At 34.5% G+C, this 15594-nt stretch overlaps 1 protein-coding gene across 1 annotated transcript in view; it reads right to left on the bottom strand.

Annotated features, from left to right (window-relative positions):
- The window catches only part of LOC115226062 (centrosomal protein of 112 kDa-like), a 148484-nt gene that overhangs the window by 72185 nt on the left and 60705 nt on the right, over positions 1 to 15594 (bottom strand). The window lies entirely within an intron of this gene.

Genomic DNA, 15594 nt, shown 5'->3' with positions numbered 1-15594 from the left:
GTGTCACCATAAAAGGTATTAATGCCTACTTAAAAATGGCTCAGTCAATCAGATTGTCTGGTGTGTAATGAAATGAGCTGGAATATTCCTGCAAAATAGCCTGGTCAAACATTCTTGAAATTCTGTTGGGTGTTATGAAAAAACCTAGGATTTTGAATTCCCAGACAATTACCTGAGGTGCTAATCAAAGCTATGTCAATCAGCTTTGTGATAGGCATTCTCATTCCTTCTAATTAATTTGTTCCATCCTTTAAAGGTTGTATAAATAAGTATCAATTGAGCACTGAAGTCAATGTATTCGACTTCCTCCTCCCCTCAAAATTGCTGGCCTTGTGCCAAAATTAAAAAGTATTAGTATTTACCATATTATACAGTTAAAACTTGTACTTATTCTATTCAATATCTCTTCAATGCTGTTCTATTTATTCAACTGTTGTGTGTAATATATATGTAAAGGCAAATGATCCAGGTTAATAAAAATGTATGAGTTGACTTCGCCTTTCTTCTTTTTGGGGTGAATAAAATACATACTAGTTGAGTACTGAAATTGATGTAATTGACTTAGCCCTTCCTCCTGAAATTGCTGGTATTGGGACAAAATTTGAAACCATTATTATAATTATTAAGGCAAGCGAGCTGGCAGAATCATTAGTACACCAGAATCATTAGTTCAGTTTCCATCTACCAAATCCACTCACAAGGCTTTGGTCACCTGAAAGGTATAGTAGAAAACACTTGCCCAAGATGTAATGCAGTGGGTCTGGACCCAGAACCTGGAACCATGTGGTTGGGAAGCAAGCTACTTACCACACAGCCATGCCTACACACACACACACACATGCATGCACACATACACATGCACACACACACACACACACACACACACACACAGAGGCCTCTAAAAAGCAGCCAGTACACTTTGAAGTGGTTGAGCCAGAGGGCTGCACCAATCCCCAATGTCTTCTTTGGCTCCATGTCAAACCATCCAACCCATACCAGCATGGAAAAAGGGATGTCAACTGATAACAATGATGGTGTAGGAATAAAAATCTAAAATGAGGTTTTATACATCTAGTGCCATATTTTTACTGTAGTATTTTTTTGTTTTTGTTCAATATTACAAGTGCCACAAATGATATTGATGATCCTAATTTCAAAAAGCTGGTGTAATCTGTCAGAACACCTTTTTGCATAATCCTTTTGTGTGCTTTGTTTAGAAGGGGGAAAATGATATAATATTATTTCATGGTTTTAGGTACAAGTGTGGTAGTGTAGCTAAGAAGCTTGCCTCCCAACCACGTGGTCCTGGGTTCAGTCCCATTACATGGCATCTTGGGCAAGCATTTTTTTTTACTACAGCCCCAGGCCAACCAAAGCTTTCTGAGTTGATTTTGTAGACAGAAACCAAAAACAAACCTGTTGTGCCCAGATATATATATGACTCACCCACCACAACCGAATTGAGAACCTAAAACCAAAGTGCCACATAGAAGAGCACCTAGTAAAGTGGATGGCATTAGGATGTTGAAACCAAGCCAATTAAACTATGGAAACTGGTGCAGCCCCTGGCTTTACCAGTTTCTGTTACCAGCATGGAAATGGGCATTAAATGTTGATGATAATATATGTATGTGTGTGTGTGTTCATGCATATCCTCATCTAGATATCACATCATTAGTTGTAAATGAGCATTACAGTCATAGAAAGATAGAGAGGTGTTTGTTCCCAGTTTTCCATGTAAAGCATGTCTGGCTATGGAAAAATATTACCTGGGTTACAAACAGACATGGGGTGGTGGCAGAAGCTGTGTCTGGCCATCAAAAATCTGCCTCAACAAATTCCACTTGACTGATTCAAGCATGGAACAATCAACATTAAACAATGACGATTCAATTATTTCACTGTTTTTTTCAATGAAGCAAAGAATTTATATATCAATGGTCAGTAAGAGCAAAACAACTGGAATTGTTCTAATCCCAGAAGTCTTCATTCCCCACCATTCCACCTTATAGTGGAGGTGCGTGGCTTAGTGGTTAGGGTGTCAGCATTATGGTCACAAGATTGTGGTTTCAATTCCTGGACCAGGCAATGCGTTGTGTTTTTGAGCAAAACATTTCATTTCATGTTGCTCCAGTCCACTCAGCTGGCAAGAGTGAGTAACGCTGCGATGGATTGGTGTCCTGTCCAGCTGGGGAACACATACGCCATAGATACTGAGAAACCGGGCCCATGAGCCTAGCTAGGCTTTAAAAGGCGCATTTATTTGTGGAGGCACATGGCCTAGTGGTTAGAGCAGCGGACACGTGGTTGAGGGATCGCGGGTTCGAATCTCAGACCAGGCGATGTGTGTGTTTATGAGCAAAACACCTAAGCTCCACGTGGCTCTGGCAGAAGGTAATGGCGAACTTCTGCTGACTCTTTTGCCATGACTTTCTCTCACTCTTTCCTCTTGCATATTGCAGCTCACCTGCAACGGACCGGCGTCCTGTTCAGGTGGGGAACCTATACGCCAAGGAAACCAGCCCTAATGAGCCAGGCATGGCTCGAGAAAGAACAAACAAAACAAATTTCACCTTATAGGAGCTTTATGAAATAGTAATCTAGAGGTAGTTGTGCCAAGAGGTGGCCAAATTTAAATATCATTCACCTGAAATTTCACAACTGGATGTTGTTTATAATTGATATTAATAGTTGTTTATCATTCACTTGTTTAATCATTGGACTCTGGCCATGCTGGGGCATAGCCTTGAAGGGTTTAGTCAAACAAATCAATCCCAGGACTTATTTTTCAGTCTGGTACTTATTCTGTCAGTCTCTTTTGCTGAATTGCTAAGTTATGAAGACAAATAAATCAACATCAGTTGTCAAGTGTGTGTGTGTGTGTAGGTTTATGCAACAAACATAAAACACATGCATATATATATATATATATATATATATATATATATATATATATATATATATATATACACCACACACACACACACACATATATATATATATATACACACACACACATATATATATATATATACACACACACACACACACACATATATATATATATATACACACACACACATATATATATACACACACACACATACATACAACAGTTCCCATCTACCAAATCCATTCACAAGGCTTTTGGTCAGCCCAGCAGCAAAGTAGAAGACACTTTTCCAAGGTGTTAGACTATAGAACTGAACCTAAGAGGACATGGTTAGGAAGCAAGTTTCTTATCCACACAGCCACACCTGTGCCAATATACATACATATATACATACACACATATATATATATATAATATACTTATGTACATATACACAAACCACACGGCTGTATGTGTTTTCTGTGTGCATATGGAAATGGGAATTTGAATATAATCCGTCAAATATGTGGACACACAAAAAAGCACTACACACACACACACACAAAGTATACAAGTGTGTTTATAATCTATTTTATTTTTGTTTTTATTTTTTTTAGAACTGATTCTAATCTCAGTTTTTTCCCTAGATATTATTTAAATGGGGAAATATTTCTTACTACTCTTTGATAGCACAGCAGCTGAAGGAACTATAAAGCCTTTTCCTCTTTCTATAAAACCAAAAACTTACTGCCAAGCAAAAAAAAATAATAATAAATAAAAATCTTCCCTTACCAAAGAGAAACATGTGAAGTACAAAAAGTAAGTGTTGCAAACATATTTTCAATAATATCAACCACAAGAAAATAAAAGACCAAAAAAAAAAGAAACTAACAAAAAAGAAAGCTGAAAAAAATCTAGCTTTTCTGGTTACTATTTTTTGATGTAAAGTTTTATGATTTTTTTTTTAATATATTGTTGTTAAATCTGAGATTACATTGAATATTTCTTAGAAGTTAGAACATCTCAATTTAAGGAGTCATAAACATTGCAAAATTATATGAAAAGCCATTTTGCGGTTCTTACACAAAATTATACGGGGGAAAGAAACAAAAAAAAATAATAAACAAGCAAAGAAAAAAAAACTCCAAGAACTGTCCCCCCCACTCTCCTCACCCAACAAAACAAACCATTTTGTGATATGGACAATGAGATATGATGAAATGGTATGCATATGGATATTTCTTTGTGCATTGTTATTTTATCATGTCCAAGAAGGAGAGGTTTTACTTTATGGAGATGTCGAGGGAAATAGGCCTGTTTATTCTATGCTATATGGAGCTTGATGAGTTGGAGGTTTGCATAATGTAAGGAAGATCTAAGAAGGAATGGAAAACCCATAGAGCAGAGGTCCTTGGAGTAAGTGACTGCATGTAATATTTAAGCTGGGGTTTATAGAAAAAGACACACATTAGGATTACAAGCAGAGAAGCCAATGTATTGCGTAAGTTCAAGATGAGGTTGGTGTGTAGAAAATTCAAAAGGCCAGAATTTATCATAAAAGTAGAAGTGAGAAAAAGCACAACAATTTTCTATCTTAAGAATCTTGCCTATGCTACTGGTCATCAAAATTAGTGCCATGCCAAGTATGGGAGCAATGCTCAGTTTGGATAGAATACTTTTTGTTCTAAAGTCTGTACATTTGGCCATTCATCATCACCATCATTGTATTAATGCCCACTTATCCATGCTGCAACTCACATCTAAACATGCACCTTCATAAAGACTAAAGAATTTGGCAAACCTGATGGCCAAAAAACTTAAGCAGCAGAACAGTGCCCTCCCACCTATTTTCTTCCAGTCCACACTATAACTTTCCACAAAAATGTATGCTCCACTGGCAGTTGTCAAAAACCAACATTATTTTCAATATTTTATCACAATTATTTAATACAAAAGAAATTCTACTGGAAACTCCTTTATTAAGTACTGACTACAAAAAAAAGCACATTATTCATCATCATTATCATCATCATCATCATTTAACATCCATTGTCCATGCTGGCATGGGTTGGATGGTTTAACCAGAGCTGACAAGCTGGAGAGCTGCACCAGACTCCAGTCTGATTTGGCATGATTTCTACAGTTGGATGCCCTTCTTAACACCAACCAAATTACAGAGTGTGCTGGGTACTTTTACATGGAACTGCATGGGTGCTTTTATGGTTCTTGACTAAGAAAAAAAAAAGTGAATCACTTTAAAGAGAAACTTGTGTCTGACGACTATGGTACCATGTCTCAGCACAATTTTCCCAGACCCCACCAGTGGGGCATATGCTCCATGTTAGGAATTACTGTAGTAGAGAGAAAATAGAAAATAGTGGAGAGCTCTAAGTGATTTGTCTGTGTTGACAGTGAAGAGTAAGAACATTGGCAAATCATGATATCAGCGCCTGTTCTAGCACTGTCATTCTATACATCACAGGCAAGGAGATGAGTTGCTGCTGTCTCTCATGATCAAGTGTCCATCCTTGACAAGACCAAACAAGGTTGAAATCTCGTGATCTAGTGGTCTCAGTACTGGAGATGGCAGGGATTTATCTCCCTGCTAGTGATGTAAACAAGAGTACATTTCACACTAAAAACCAGTAAAAGAGTTTCTCTCATATCTACCACAGTATAGCTTGTTCTAACAAAACATCCACATTCAAGTGGGGATAAATATTATCTCCCACTATTAAAACTACTTCTGTCACTAATATATATTTTTTGACAAACTAACTGGCTAATAGTGACACCAGTACCTGTTCTGGTACTGATTTACTATATATTGCTGGCAAGGAGATAAGTTGCTGCTACCTCTAGTGGACGAGCATTCATCATTCATGAGGACAAAGAAAGTTGAAGTCATGTGAGCTGGTGGTCTCAACACTGCAGATGGTGGGGATTTATTTCCCTCTTAACGAAACATCCATGTTTAAGTATATATATAGGAAATGTGCTTATTCATTGGACACAATGATAGAGTTCATGACTGTGTGGTTAAGATCACTTTTGCAGTCATGTGGTATCAGGTTCAGTCTCACTGCATGGTACCTTGGGCAAGTGTCTCTACTATAACACTGCACTGACCAATGCCTTGTAAGTGAATTTGTTTGACGGAATATGCATAGAGGCTTATCATATATATAAGTACTGAAGTCAATTTGTTGGACTAAACCCTTTAGGGCATCGCCCCAACTTGGCCACAATCCAATGACTGAAATAAGTAAATGGTAATGTACATTTACAGAAATGGATTGGCTTGAAATAGATTTCCAAATGTCATGGTATATGATATAAAACACTGGTGATAGGAATGGTGTCCAGCTGTAAAAATATGCCAAAACTTAAGTGTACAAACAAGACAGGGTCCTCTGATCAAGAGCAATAACACCACATGAAAATCAACTTGGGCTTTGATGACCCATCCAACCCATACTAACATGGAAAGTAGATACTCCTTTCACTCTTTTACTTGTTTCAGTCATTTGACTGTGGCCAGGACTTATTCTTTGTAAGCCTAGTATTTATTCTATTGGTCCCTTTTGCCGAACTGCTAAGTTATGGGGACATAAACACACCAGCATCGGTTGTCAAGTGATGCTGGGGGGACAAACATAGACACACACACACACACATACACACACACACACACACACACACACACACACACACACAATGGGCTTCTTTCAGTTTCCGTCCATCAAATCCACTCACAAGACTTTGGTCAGCCTGAGGCTATAGTAGAAGACACTTGCCCAAGGTGCCACACAGTGGGACTGAACCCGGAACCATGTGGTTGATAAGCAAGCTACTTACCACACAGCCACTCCTATGCCTATATGTAAAACAATAAAGATGATCATCATCCTTGGAGAAAAAGAAAAGAAAACACATTCCGTGAATGTCTTCTAAACTATAATTATTTTCCACCTAAAAGAAACATTTTGCTTTGTAGAATGTTTAACTCTTTAGCATTCAGATTCCTCTGTCAAATGTAATGTTCATTTATTCATATTGTGTTGAATTTATCATGCATAATCTTATAGCTATGAGATTTCAATGATGTATTTCTTTATTTTTTGAATGACATTGTAAAGTAGGTGTGAAAGACTAGATCTAGCTGATTTGAACATAAAGCAGGTAGAATATTTGGATCAGATATGGCTGGTTTTGATGCTAAAAGGTTAATTTAGTTTAATCCTTTAGCATTTGGATAACTCTATCAAATCCAATGCTTATTTATTCATATTGTTTCAAACACACACTATCTTGTAGCTTTGGGATTTCGAAGGCATGATTGTTTATTTTTAGAACAACATTTGGGGTAGGTGTGAGAGGCCAGATCTTGCTGGTTTGAATATAAAACAGGTAGAATATTTGGTCCGTATATGACCAGTTTGAATGGTAAAGCCTCAGGTAATGTTATACGAATAATTTCTAATTAGAATGAAATGGCACCATACATGATTACTTGACTAGAAACTTTTAAATCTTTATTATGAGTGAGAAGAAAAAATTGCATGTTTTATGTATCTTCTCCCTTGTTCAGTTTAAAAATCTAATCTTGCCAAGATTTACTGAGAAATGATTATCTCCCTTGCCACCAGAGCATCCCATGTGTTTGAAGCAAAATGATTTTGATTTCAAATAATCAGATATTTTTCGTAATACATAATTTTTTTCCATCATCATTATCATCTAACAGCCGGCTTACATAAGCAACATATTTTAGATGAAATTAGATTTGAAGTAATGTTTTTTTTGTTTTAATGAAACTCTTTTATTTATTTATCCACGAGACATTTAAACTGTCTCTAGTTTCATAGAAGTAGAAGTTGCTCAGAAGTTTGTCATACTTAACTTGTAAAAAACTACACAAAAAGTAATTATATATATATATATATATATATATATATATATATAATATATATATATATAATATATATATATATATATATATATATATATATATATATATATATATGTATCAGTAACGATAATTATGATTATTAATAAATACATTTTAGTAATCAGTTATGTTAGTAAATCTAATCTCTTGATGCTACAGAAGGTTAAACACCAGCAGCAGTAGGACAACCAACATTGTGAAATCAATACTACTGATCCATAGCTGTATGAAGAACATTAACAGCTATGAAGTTTAAAAGGAATTATTTCTAAATTTGAACCATATCAGATATGGTTTTAACTTTAATGACAGTACAGTCAGCAGGAAAGATATTTGCAGAATGGATTTGAAGACCAGTAGTAAAAGAGTGAATCTGTGGTTGTTGCCAGTGTCGCATAACTGGTACTCATGCTGGTGGCACATAAAAAGCACCATTTGAATGTTGGGCCTCACAGAGACAGTGACAAGTGATTGAGACCTTTGGCAATATACTGTGCTTAAGAAGACCTGTCAAGCCAAGTGAAGTCATAGTTGTGGCAGATGCCAGTGGTATGTAACAGGCACATAAAAAGCACCCACTACACTCATGGAGTGGTTGCTGTTAGGAAAGAATTCCAGCCATAGAAACTATGCCAAATCAGATTGAAACCTGGTGCAGCTCCCCAGTTTACCAGTTTTCAGTCAGACCATCCAACCAGCATCAGTGCTTTTTATGTGACACCAGCATCAGTGCTTTTTATGTAGCACCAGCATCAGTCCTTCTTATGTGACACCAGTTGGCATCGGTAATCAATCAGTAAGGCCTATATTGCATGAAGACCTGCATTTCCACCCATACAAATTGGTCATTGGGCAACAGCTGAAACCATGGGACTATGCACAGAGCAATGCTGGAGAGAGTGGAGGCCAACTTCCAAGAACACCTTCAGAAAAGCATCAATGAAGATGGACACTGCATGATGGATGTTGTTTTCCACGCTTGATTTTGACAAATGCTAATTCAATACGAACACACTGATGTCAATAAAATTTGTTTGCAGCTAAAATTCATGATTTTTTCAAAAATGTCTGTCCTCTCTGCCCCATCCTGCATACACACACACACACACACACGCACACACACACACACACACACACACACATATTGAGATTTATGATATCTAAAAGTAATTTCAATTTGATCTGTTCAATAACTACACCATGACCCTCACAAAATAAAGCAGTTATGGAGAGGGGAAAAGGAAAACATTTTAGTTTTCCTCCTTGGCACAGTCATCATTGAAGAGATCAAATTTGGTAGCTATTAAAAGCATCAATAGCAATATTGTCACTCTTTTAGTCATTGGCACAGTTCATTATTATTATTATTATTATTATTATTATTATTATTATTATTATTATCTTTATTGTTGTAATTGTTGTTAGTATTTCTGTCATTCAGGATATCATTATGGAAATTATTGCTATCAAATATTGCCTTCACTTTCACTAGCTTCCAGCCATTTTGCTTCCTCATTTTCTACTGTAGTTACTCTGCTTCTCTTAGCGCTCTTCCTAACCAATGCAACAATAATCACCCAACCAACCACCACTTTCACTGATACTTTAACTACCACAGCCACTGCCGTCATGATGGAGGTAATCTTTTCTTGGCTACATTTTGCTGATATGTGAAAAATACTACAATTAAATAGTTTCAAATTAGTTCATTGCTAATGACATCCATTGAGCATAAATGTATCCCTACCTCATCCCCTAGATTTTTTCTTTTTCACTTCAGTACATTTTGTTTGTTTATTTATTTTCTGAAAAGTGAATTGCAATAATTTTTATATCTCTTAGCCCCGCCCCATCAGAAACTGAATTAACAAAACATGCTGGAATCACAAGTAATTTCTATCATATATATGTGTGTGTGTGTGTATATATATATATACACACACACACACACATACATATATGCATACACACATTATATAAAATCACAAATACAATATTGATATATCTATCTATTTATCAATAATTACATACATATGCTTACATACACACACATGTATTCATATATATACACACATAAAATCACAAATACTTATTATCTATCTACCTCTCTCTCTTTCTCTGTGTGTGTGTGTGTGCGCGTGTGAAATGACTTTTGTTCATTTATACAAACGAAGTCTGAAACATGTGCAATTTCTTGTTGATTGACAGCTTTTTATCTCTGGGGACATTTTCCGAAATCTTGCTGTTTAATTCCAAATGGTAGGGGACTAGTCATAATTCTATGCATTATACATATCATCATGCTATAACAACAACAACACAACAACAATAATAATAATAATAGTAATAATAATAATAATAATAATAATAATAATAATAATAATATGTGGACAAGAATGTTGTCTAATTATATTCCCCCCCCCCATCTTCACTCCATACAAATTACCAGGAATGCTATAAAATAACTATATGAAGACTTGTGTACCTTCTTCTTAGATATGTGTTGTTAAATATTTATTTAAAATGACAACAATTGGGAAAACTTGGCTGAGGGGCTTTCTGCAATAATTCAGAATATATTCCTTTTCAAAAATTTTCACTTACAGTTTGTATGGTACTTTATTCAATATTCATATTGTATTTTATTAAATCTCATTTTATGGAGCAAAATATGAATTTTTTTCTCTATATTCCTTCATATTTTTCTGATACTGCAGTTAATACATGACTGTGTATAATAATTAAATATATATTACAGCTACACCTTCAGCAAATAGCAATCATCCAAAACTGACTCAGTTATTTACTCCTAACTCAAGGCATGTACACACACACATCCACACAAACATATCATCATCATCATCATCATTTAATGTCTATCTTCCTTGCTGATGTGGGTTGAACAGTTTGATTGGATCCGACAGGACCAAAAACTGCATCATGCATCATTGTCTGTTTTGGCATGACTTCTATGGCTGGATGCCCTTCCTAATGTCAACCACTTTACAAAATGTACTGAATGTTTTTTTTTGTTTTTTGAGCCTCTGGCAATAGTGAGGTCACCAACTAAACTGGTGAAACAAGACCTTCTCAATGACTGGGGGTAGTGTAGTATTTATCTCCTACTTCAAAATGTTTTGTGATATTTCTTGTATTTCCTTCAAATGTATTTTTTGTCTTTCCTTTATATGTATTTTTTCCTGGCAATAATTTATCAAGGATCAATTTTATTTTATGCATGAACATTAACTCTGCTGGTGACTTTCCTGAATTAGCATTTGGATTTGGCTTTATTCTATATACTTTCAAAATTTTGTTAGTGTCTCATCATTATCTAACTTGCTTCTAGCTTTTCTTAGAGCTCTTTTGAACATGTTGACTAACCTTCCACCTGCCCATTTGACCTTGGGCGGTACAGCAGGGTACAGATGTGCTTTATGGCATATATTTTGCAGAAATTTCTTAATTCATATCCTGTGAATTGTGTTCCATTATCTGAAACACTGTACCAAGCAAATAACCTGAGTAGGAACTTTACTGTTGTCTTTGCTGTAGGTTTATTACATCTGCATATGTCTGATTACTTTTTTTAGCTATCCACAATGATTAGATAGTATGTGCCGTTCACTGGTCCAGCATAGTCGATATGTATCCTGGACCATGGTCTCTCAGTCACCAGCCACAATTGGTATTTTACTGGTAGTGCTTTGGTTGCCAATGCACAACTTCTACATGCTTTCACCAATTTCTCAATGTCCCTCTCCATAATCAGCCAATATACAAAGCTCCTCCTCATAGCTTTCATTCTGGATATTCACGGGTACCCACAGTAGAATTATTGCAATATTCATTTCGGTAGTGCACTTGGTACTATTACACTCTGCCATACATTAAAACAGCGTTGCATATTGAGAAATTATTTGAATTTGTATTTTTATCATGCTTATTTTTCAATATTTCTTTCATTCTTGTAATGTACCTATCCTCTACAGATTTCATTTTTATATCATGTGCTGTCACCGGCAGTTCCTAGATTATATTACACACAATACTCCTTAGTTCATTTACTGACTGCAATGATGCTATCACAGTCTCTTCTAGTGGTTTCATGCTCTTGGGAATTAACCTGATTGTGTCTGTCGTTGATGGGTCAGAACGTCTTCCATTCTTATCTATGATTTGACCTAGGCAAAAAGAGTTTAGGCAAAAAGAGTTCACACTTCTCTTCACTGATTGTGAAACCATAATCCTTCATTTTTTTAAAGACACACTTCATGTATTCGATATGCTTATTCTGTGATTGGCTTTTGATTAACACATCATCAAGGTAAGGAATAGCAAATTGATAGTCTGCCAACATCAGGTCCATCACCTGTTGAAATATTGCAGGTGCTACCTTCAGTTCAAAAGGTAGTCTATTGTATTAGCATATACCTCTGTGTGTGACTGTTAACAACTTTGAGTCTTTTTTATCTACTTTGATTTGAAGACATGAGTCAGACAGATTGAGTTTTGAAAATATTTTTTTTCCGTTTATTTTTGTAAAAATATCTTCTGGGGTCAGCACACAACCTAATTTCGTTATTTTTCTTTTTTATACATACAGTCAGAGCTTCCCATTTCATGTAATCCACTTTTTCAATGCTTCTGTTTTTTCCACTCTGTCCAACTCATCGTCCACTTGCTTTATTACCACAAAAAGGCACTTTCCTATTAGGCTTGAACACAGGTGTAATGTTATCATCTAATTCAAAATACGCTTCAGTCTTTGTGCATAGACCTACTTTGTCCAAGAGTACTTGCAGAAACATTATCAAAAATTTTCTCTAATTCTTCAGATGAATTATATTTAGAGGGACAATCATATTACGTTTTTACAATAGAGACTTATGGGGAGGTCCCATAAATTGAATAATTCTAATCGATTGGTACCAAACAGATCAGTTGCATTTTTAACAACAAAGTCGTTTGCCTTGCATGTTTTTCCTCAAAATGTGACATTAGTCACACATTTCACCTAAGAAATGTAATTTGTCACCCATCACACTACAAGCAGATTTCATTGTTTTTCTTAACATAGGTTTCCTCATTTTTGAACTAGTTTGAATATAGCTCCAATAATTGTTGTTGTTATAGTTGTTGCTGTAAAAGTTGCTTCTGCAATTCCTGTTGCTCTTGTTGCTTTTGCATCTGTACTATGGAAGCTAATAGGTCTTCCATTATTTAACAAATTGTATCAAGAACAAATTGTTAGATAACCTACGTGAGCTTCAAAACCCTCATCACCAAATGTTGTAACGTACTTTGTTAAGTACAAAAAATAAGATAGCAAGACAACAGTAAAAATAATGTAACAAACTCACAAATCTCTTCATGAACCAACGATCAATATGTCTTTGTGAACTAACCAAATGACACCGTCCTACTTCACTGTGAACTAACACAAACTTCACTCAACTCTGAACTCTGAACCTTGAACTCACTTGGATCATTACTATTTATACTTTACTTGGACCAGTCTATCTCTTGCAAGGGGGCATTGTAACTCTCATCACAACACATACCAAGAAATTCACATCAGAAAATTTTTCTTCCTTGAAATTAAGCCAGTACCTCTGGAGAATTTTATTTTATTAAAAGATATTCATTTAAAAATTCCAGAAGAGAAAGTGTGGAATAGTCTTCAGAAGTTTTTTTTTTTTCTTTTTCAACATAATTGTCTTCTACATCAACAAAGCATGAAAGTTATGAGGCAACAAAGTCATTAAAGTATATGAATTATTCAAAACTCCTCTTCCTTCCGACCTCTCTCCACCCAATTTTCCCAACAAATTCTAATATAACCATAATCTACATCATCTGAAAAGTATTTGTAGAAAAATTCATTAAAAAATGCTCACTTTCTAAAAGTTATGAGGAAAAAAATTTTTGAGGTGTGTGAGTTATCTAAAATTTTTTAGTCCACACCCCCACCCTAATCTCCGAAAAATTTTTCACAATAAATTATTATATAATCTATATCACCTGAAACATATTCATAAAAAATTTCATGATAGAAATATTCAGTTTTCAAAAAGTTATGTGAAAATATACAGATTTCAAAAGTTATGAGAAATGGAAGTGGGGAATATTTTCTATTTCCTCTGCAAGGCCTAACAAATATGAAAGGAATCAACATAATTTGACTGATGCTGGATTAAATTTATAATTTAGAGAAATATTTTTTACTGATATGTCTGTATAAAGTAGCATATATAAAGTTGTATATACTTAGGCAACCTTCATAATTTCAGAAGTATAAACAGTGACATTTAAAAATGCTGTAAAGCAATGAAAAATGACTATGTCACAGTGAATAAAATTTAGCTTACAATTGAATCACATTATTAAAATCATCAATAAAAAGAAACTTGAAAACCATATTTTAATAAAAACATTAAAATTGGAATTTATAAGAATGTTCTAGATTGTGTAGACTTTAACAATTGCTTTCTTTTAGTAAAAATTACAAACTTCAAACTAATTAATAAGCACCTTTCTTTATTATAGCATTGATCTACATCATAAATTATTAGAAATAGGTTTATCCTCTCCTAAATATGTGTTCAGAAACTCTACTTGCTTCCTAGCTTCTACAGAACACACAATGACCATGTCAAACGTGAATGTATGAAGAATGTATACAAGTGTCTTGGAAATGAAAAGTAGCAGGATAACAAAACCTGCAAGACATATTTACACAAACCACATGTGTTATGAATGACAAAAACTTATTGTTGTATGTATAGTAATATTGTTGTATACATATATATATATATATATATATATAGTAATATGGTTCTATACATGCACAGCTTCCAACTTCTCTCTCACTCCATTCACCCCAACCATTCTATGTGTTTATATATATATATATATGTTTGTGAGTCTGTATGTATAGATGTATATATTTATGTCTATACATGTACAAATGCAACCATGTGTGTATGTATAAAACTCATATATATATATAATATATATTATATATATATATATAGATACATGAGTTTTTAAGATATGTAGGAACAAGTTTTGAAAGAAATGTGTTCAACAGTATACAACAAACACATGCATAAATACGTACAAACATGTACAATAGATGTAACAACTTCTGTAAGCAGTAAAGAATATATTTAATAATAAAGAAAAATGTATGAAATGAATATGAAAAAAATATAAACATCTTATGATGAATGTATTCATGAACACACACACACAACACGTGCAAATGTCAATGTTGGAATTAGAGATTAAAAACAGAAAGTAACAACAACAGAAAAATAAAAAAAAAACTACAACAAAAATACTATAAAAAATATTATTGAAATATTCCAAAAAACGAAAGAGAGAAAAGGAGGGAAAAAAACAGAAATGAAATTGAAATGAGAATATAGCAAAGAATACAAGAACCATAGGAATATCTAAGTAAAACCATGATCCAAAATATAAGCAAGATACAACAATAAAGAATGTGTGTGTGTGTGTGTGTGTTGTGTGTGTGTGTGTGTGTGTGTGTCTGTGTATAGATAAGGGGTCTGAGAAATATAAGGAAGAGAAAGAAGTGGAGAGGAAGGATAAAGGTAGCCATGTTGACAAATAAAATATGATTAAAAAAAGAATTAAACACAAATACAAAACATGCATGCACACACAAACACACATGTACACACACACAAAGTATATAAAGCAGGACATATCATGGCTCTCTGAATACTTTATATTGAAAAATGTT

Source organism: Octopus sinensis, linkage group LG2, assembly GCF_006345805.1.
Source record: "Octopus sinensis linkage group LG2, ASM634580v1, whole genome shotgun sequence".
NCBI lineage: Eukaryota > Metazoa > Mollusca > Cephalopoda > Octopoda > Octopodidae > Octopus > Octopus sinensis.
Note: the sequence above shows the minus strand (reverse complement) of the source record. Positions and strands in the feature narration are given on the sequence as shown.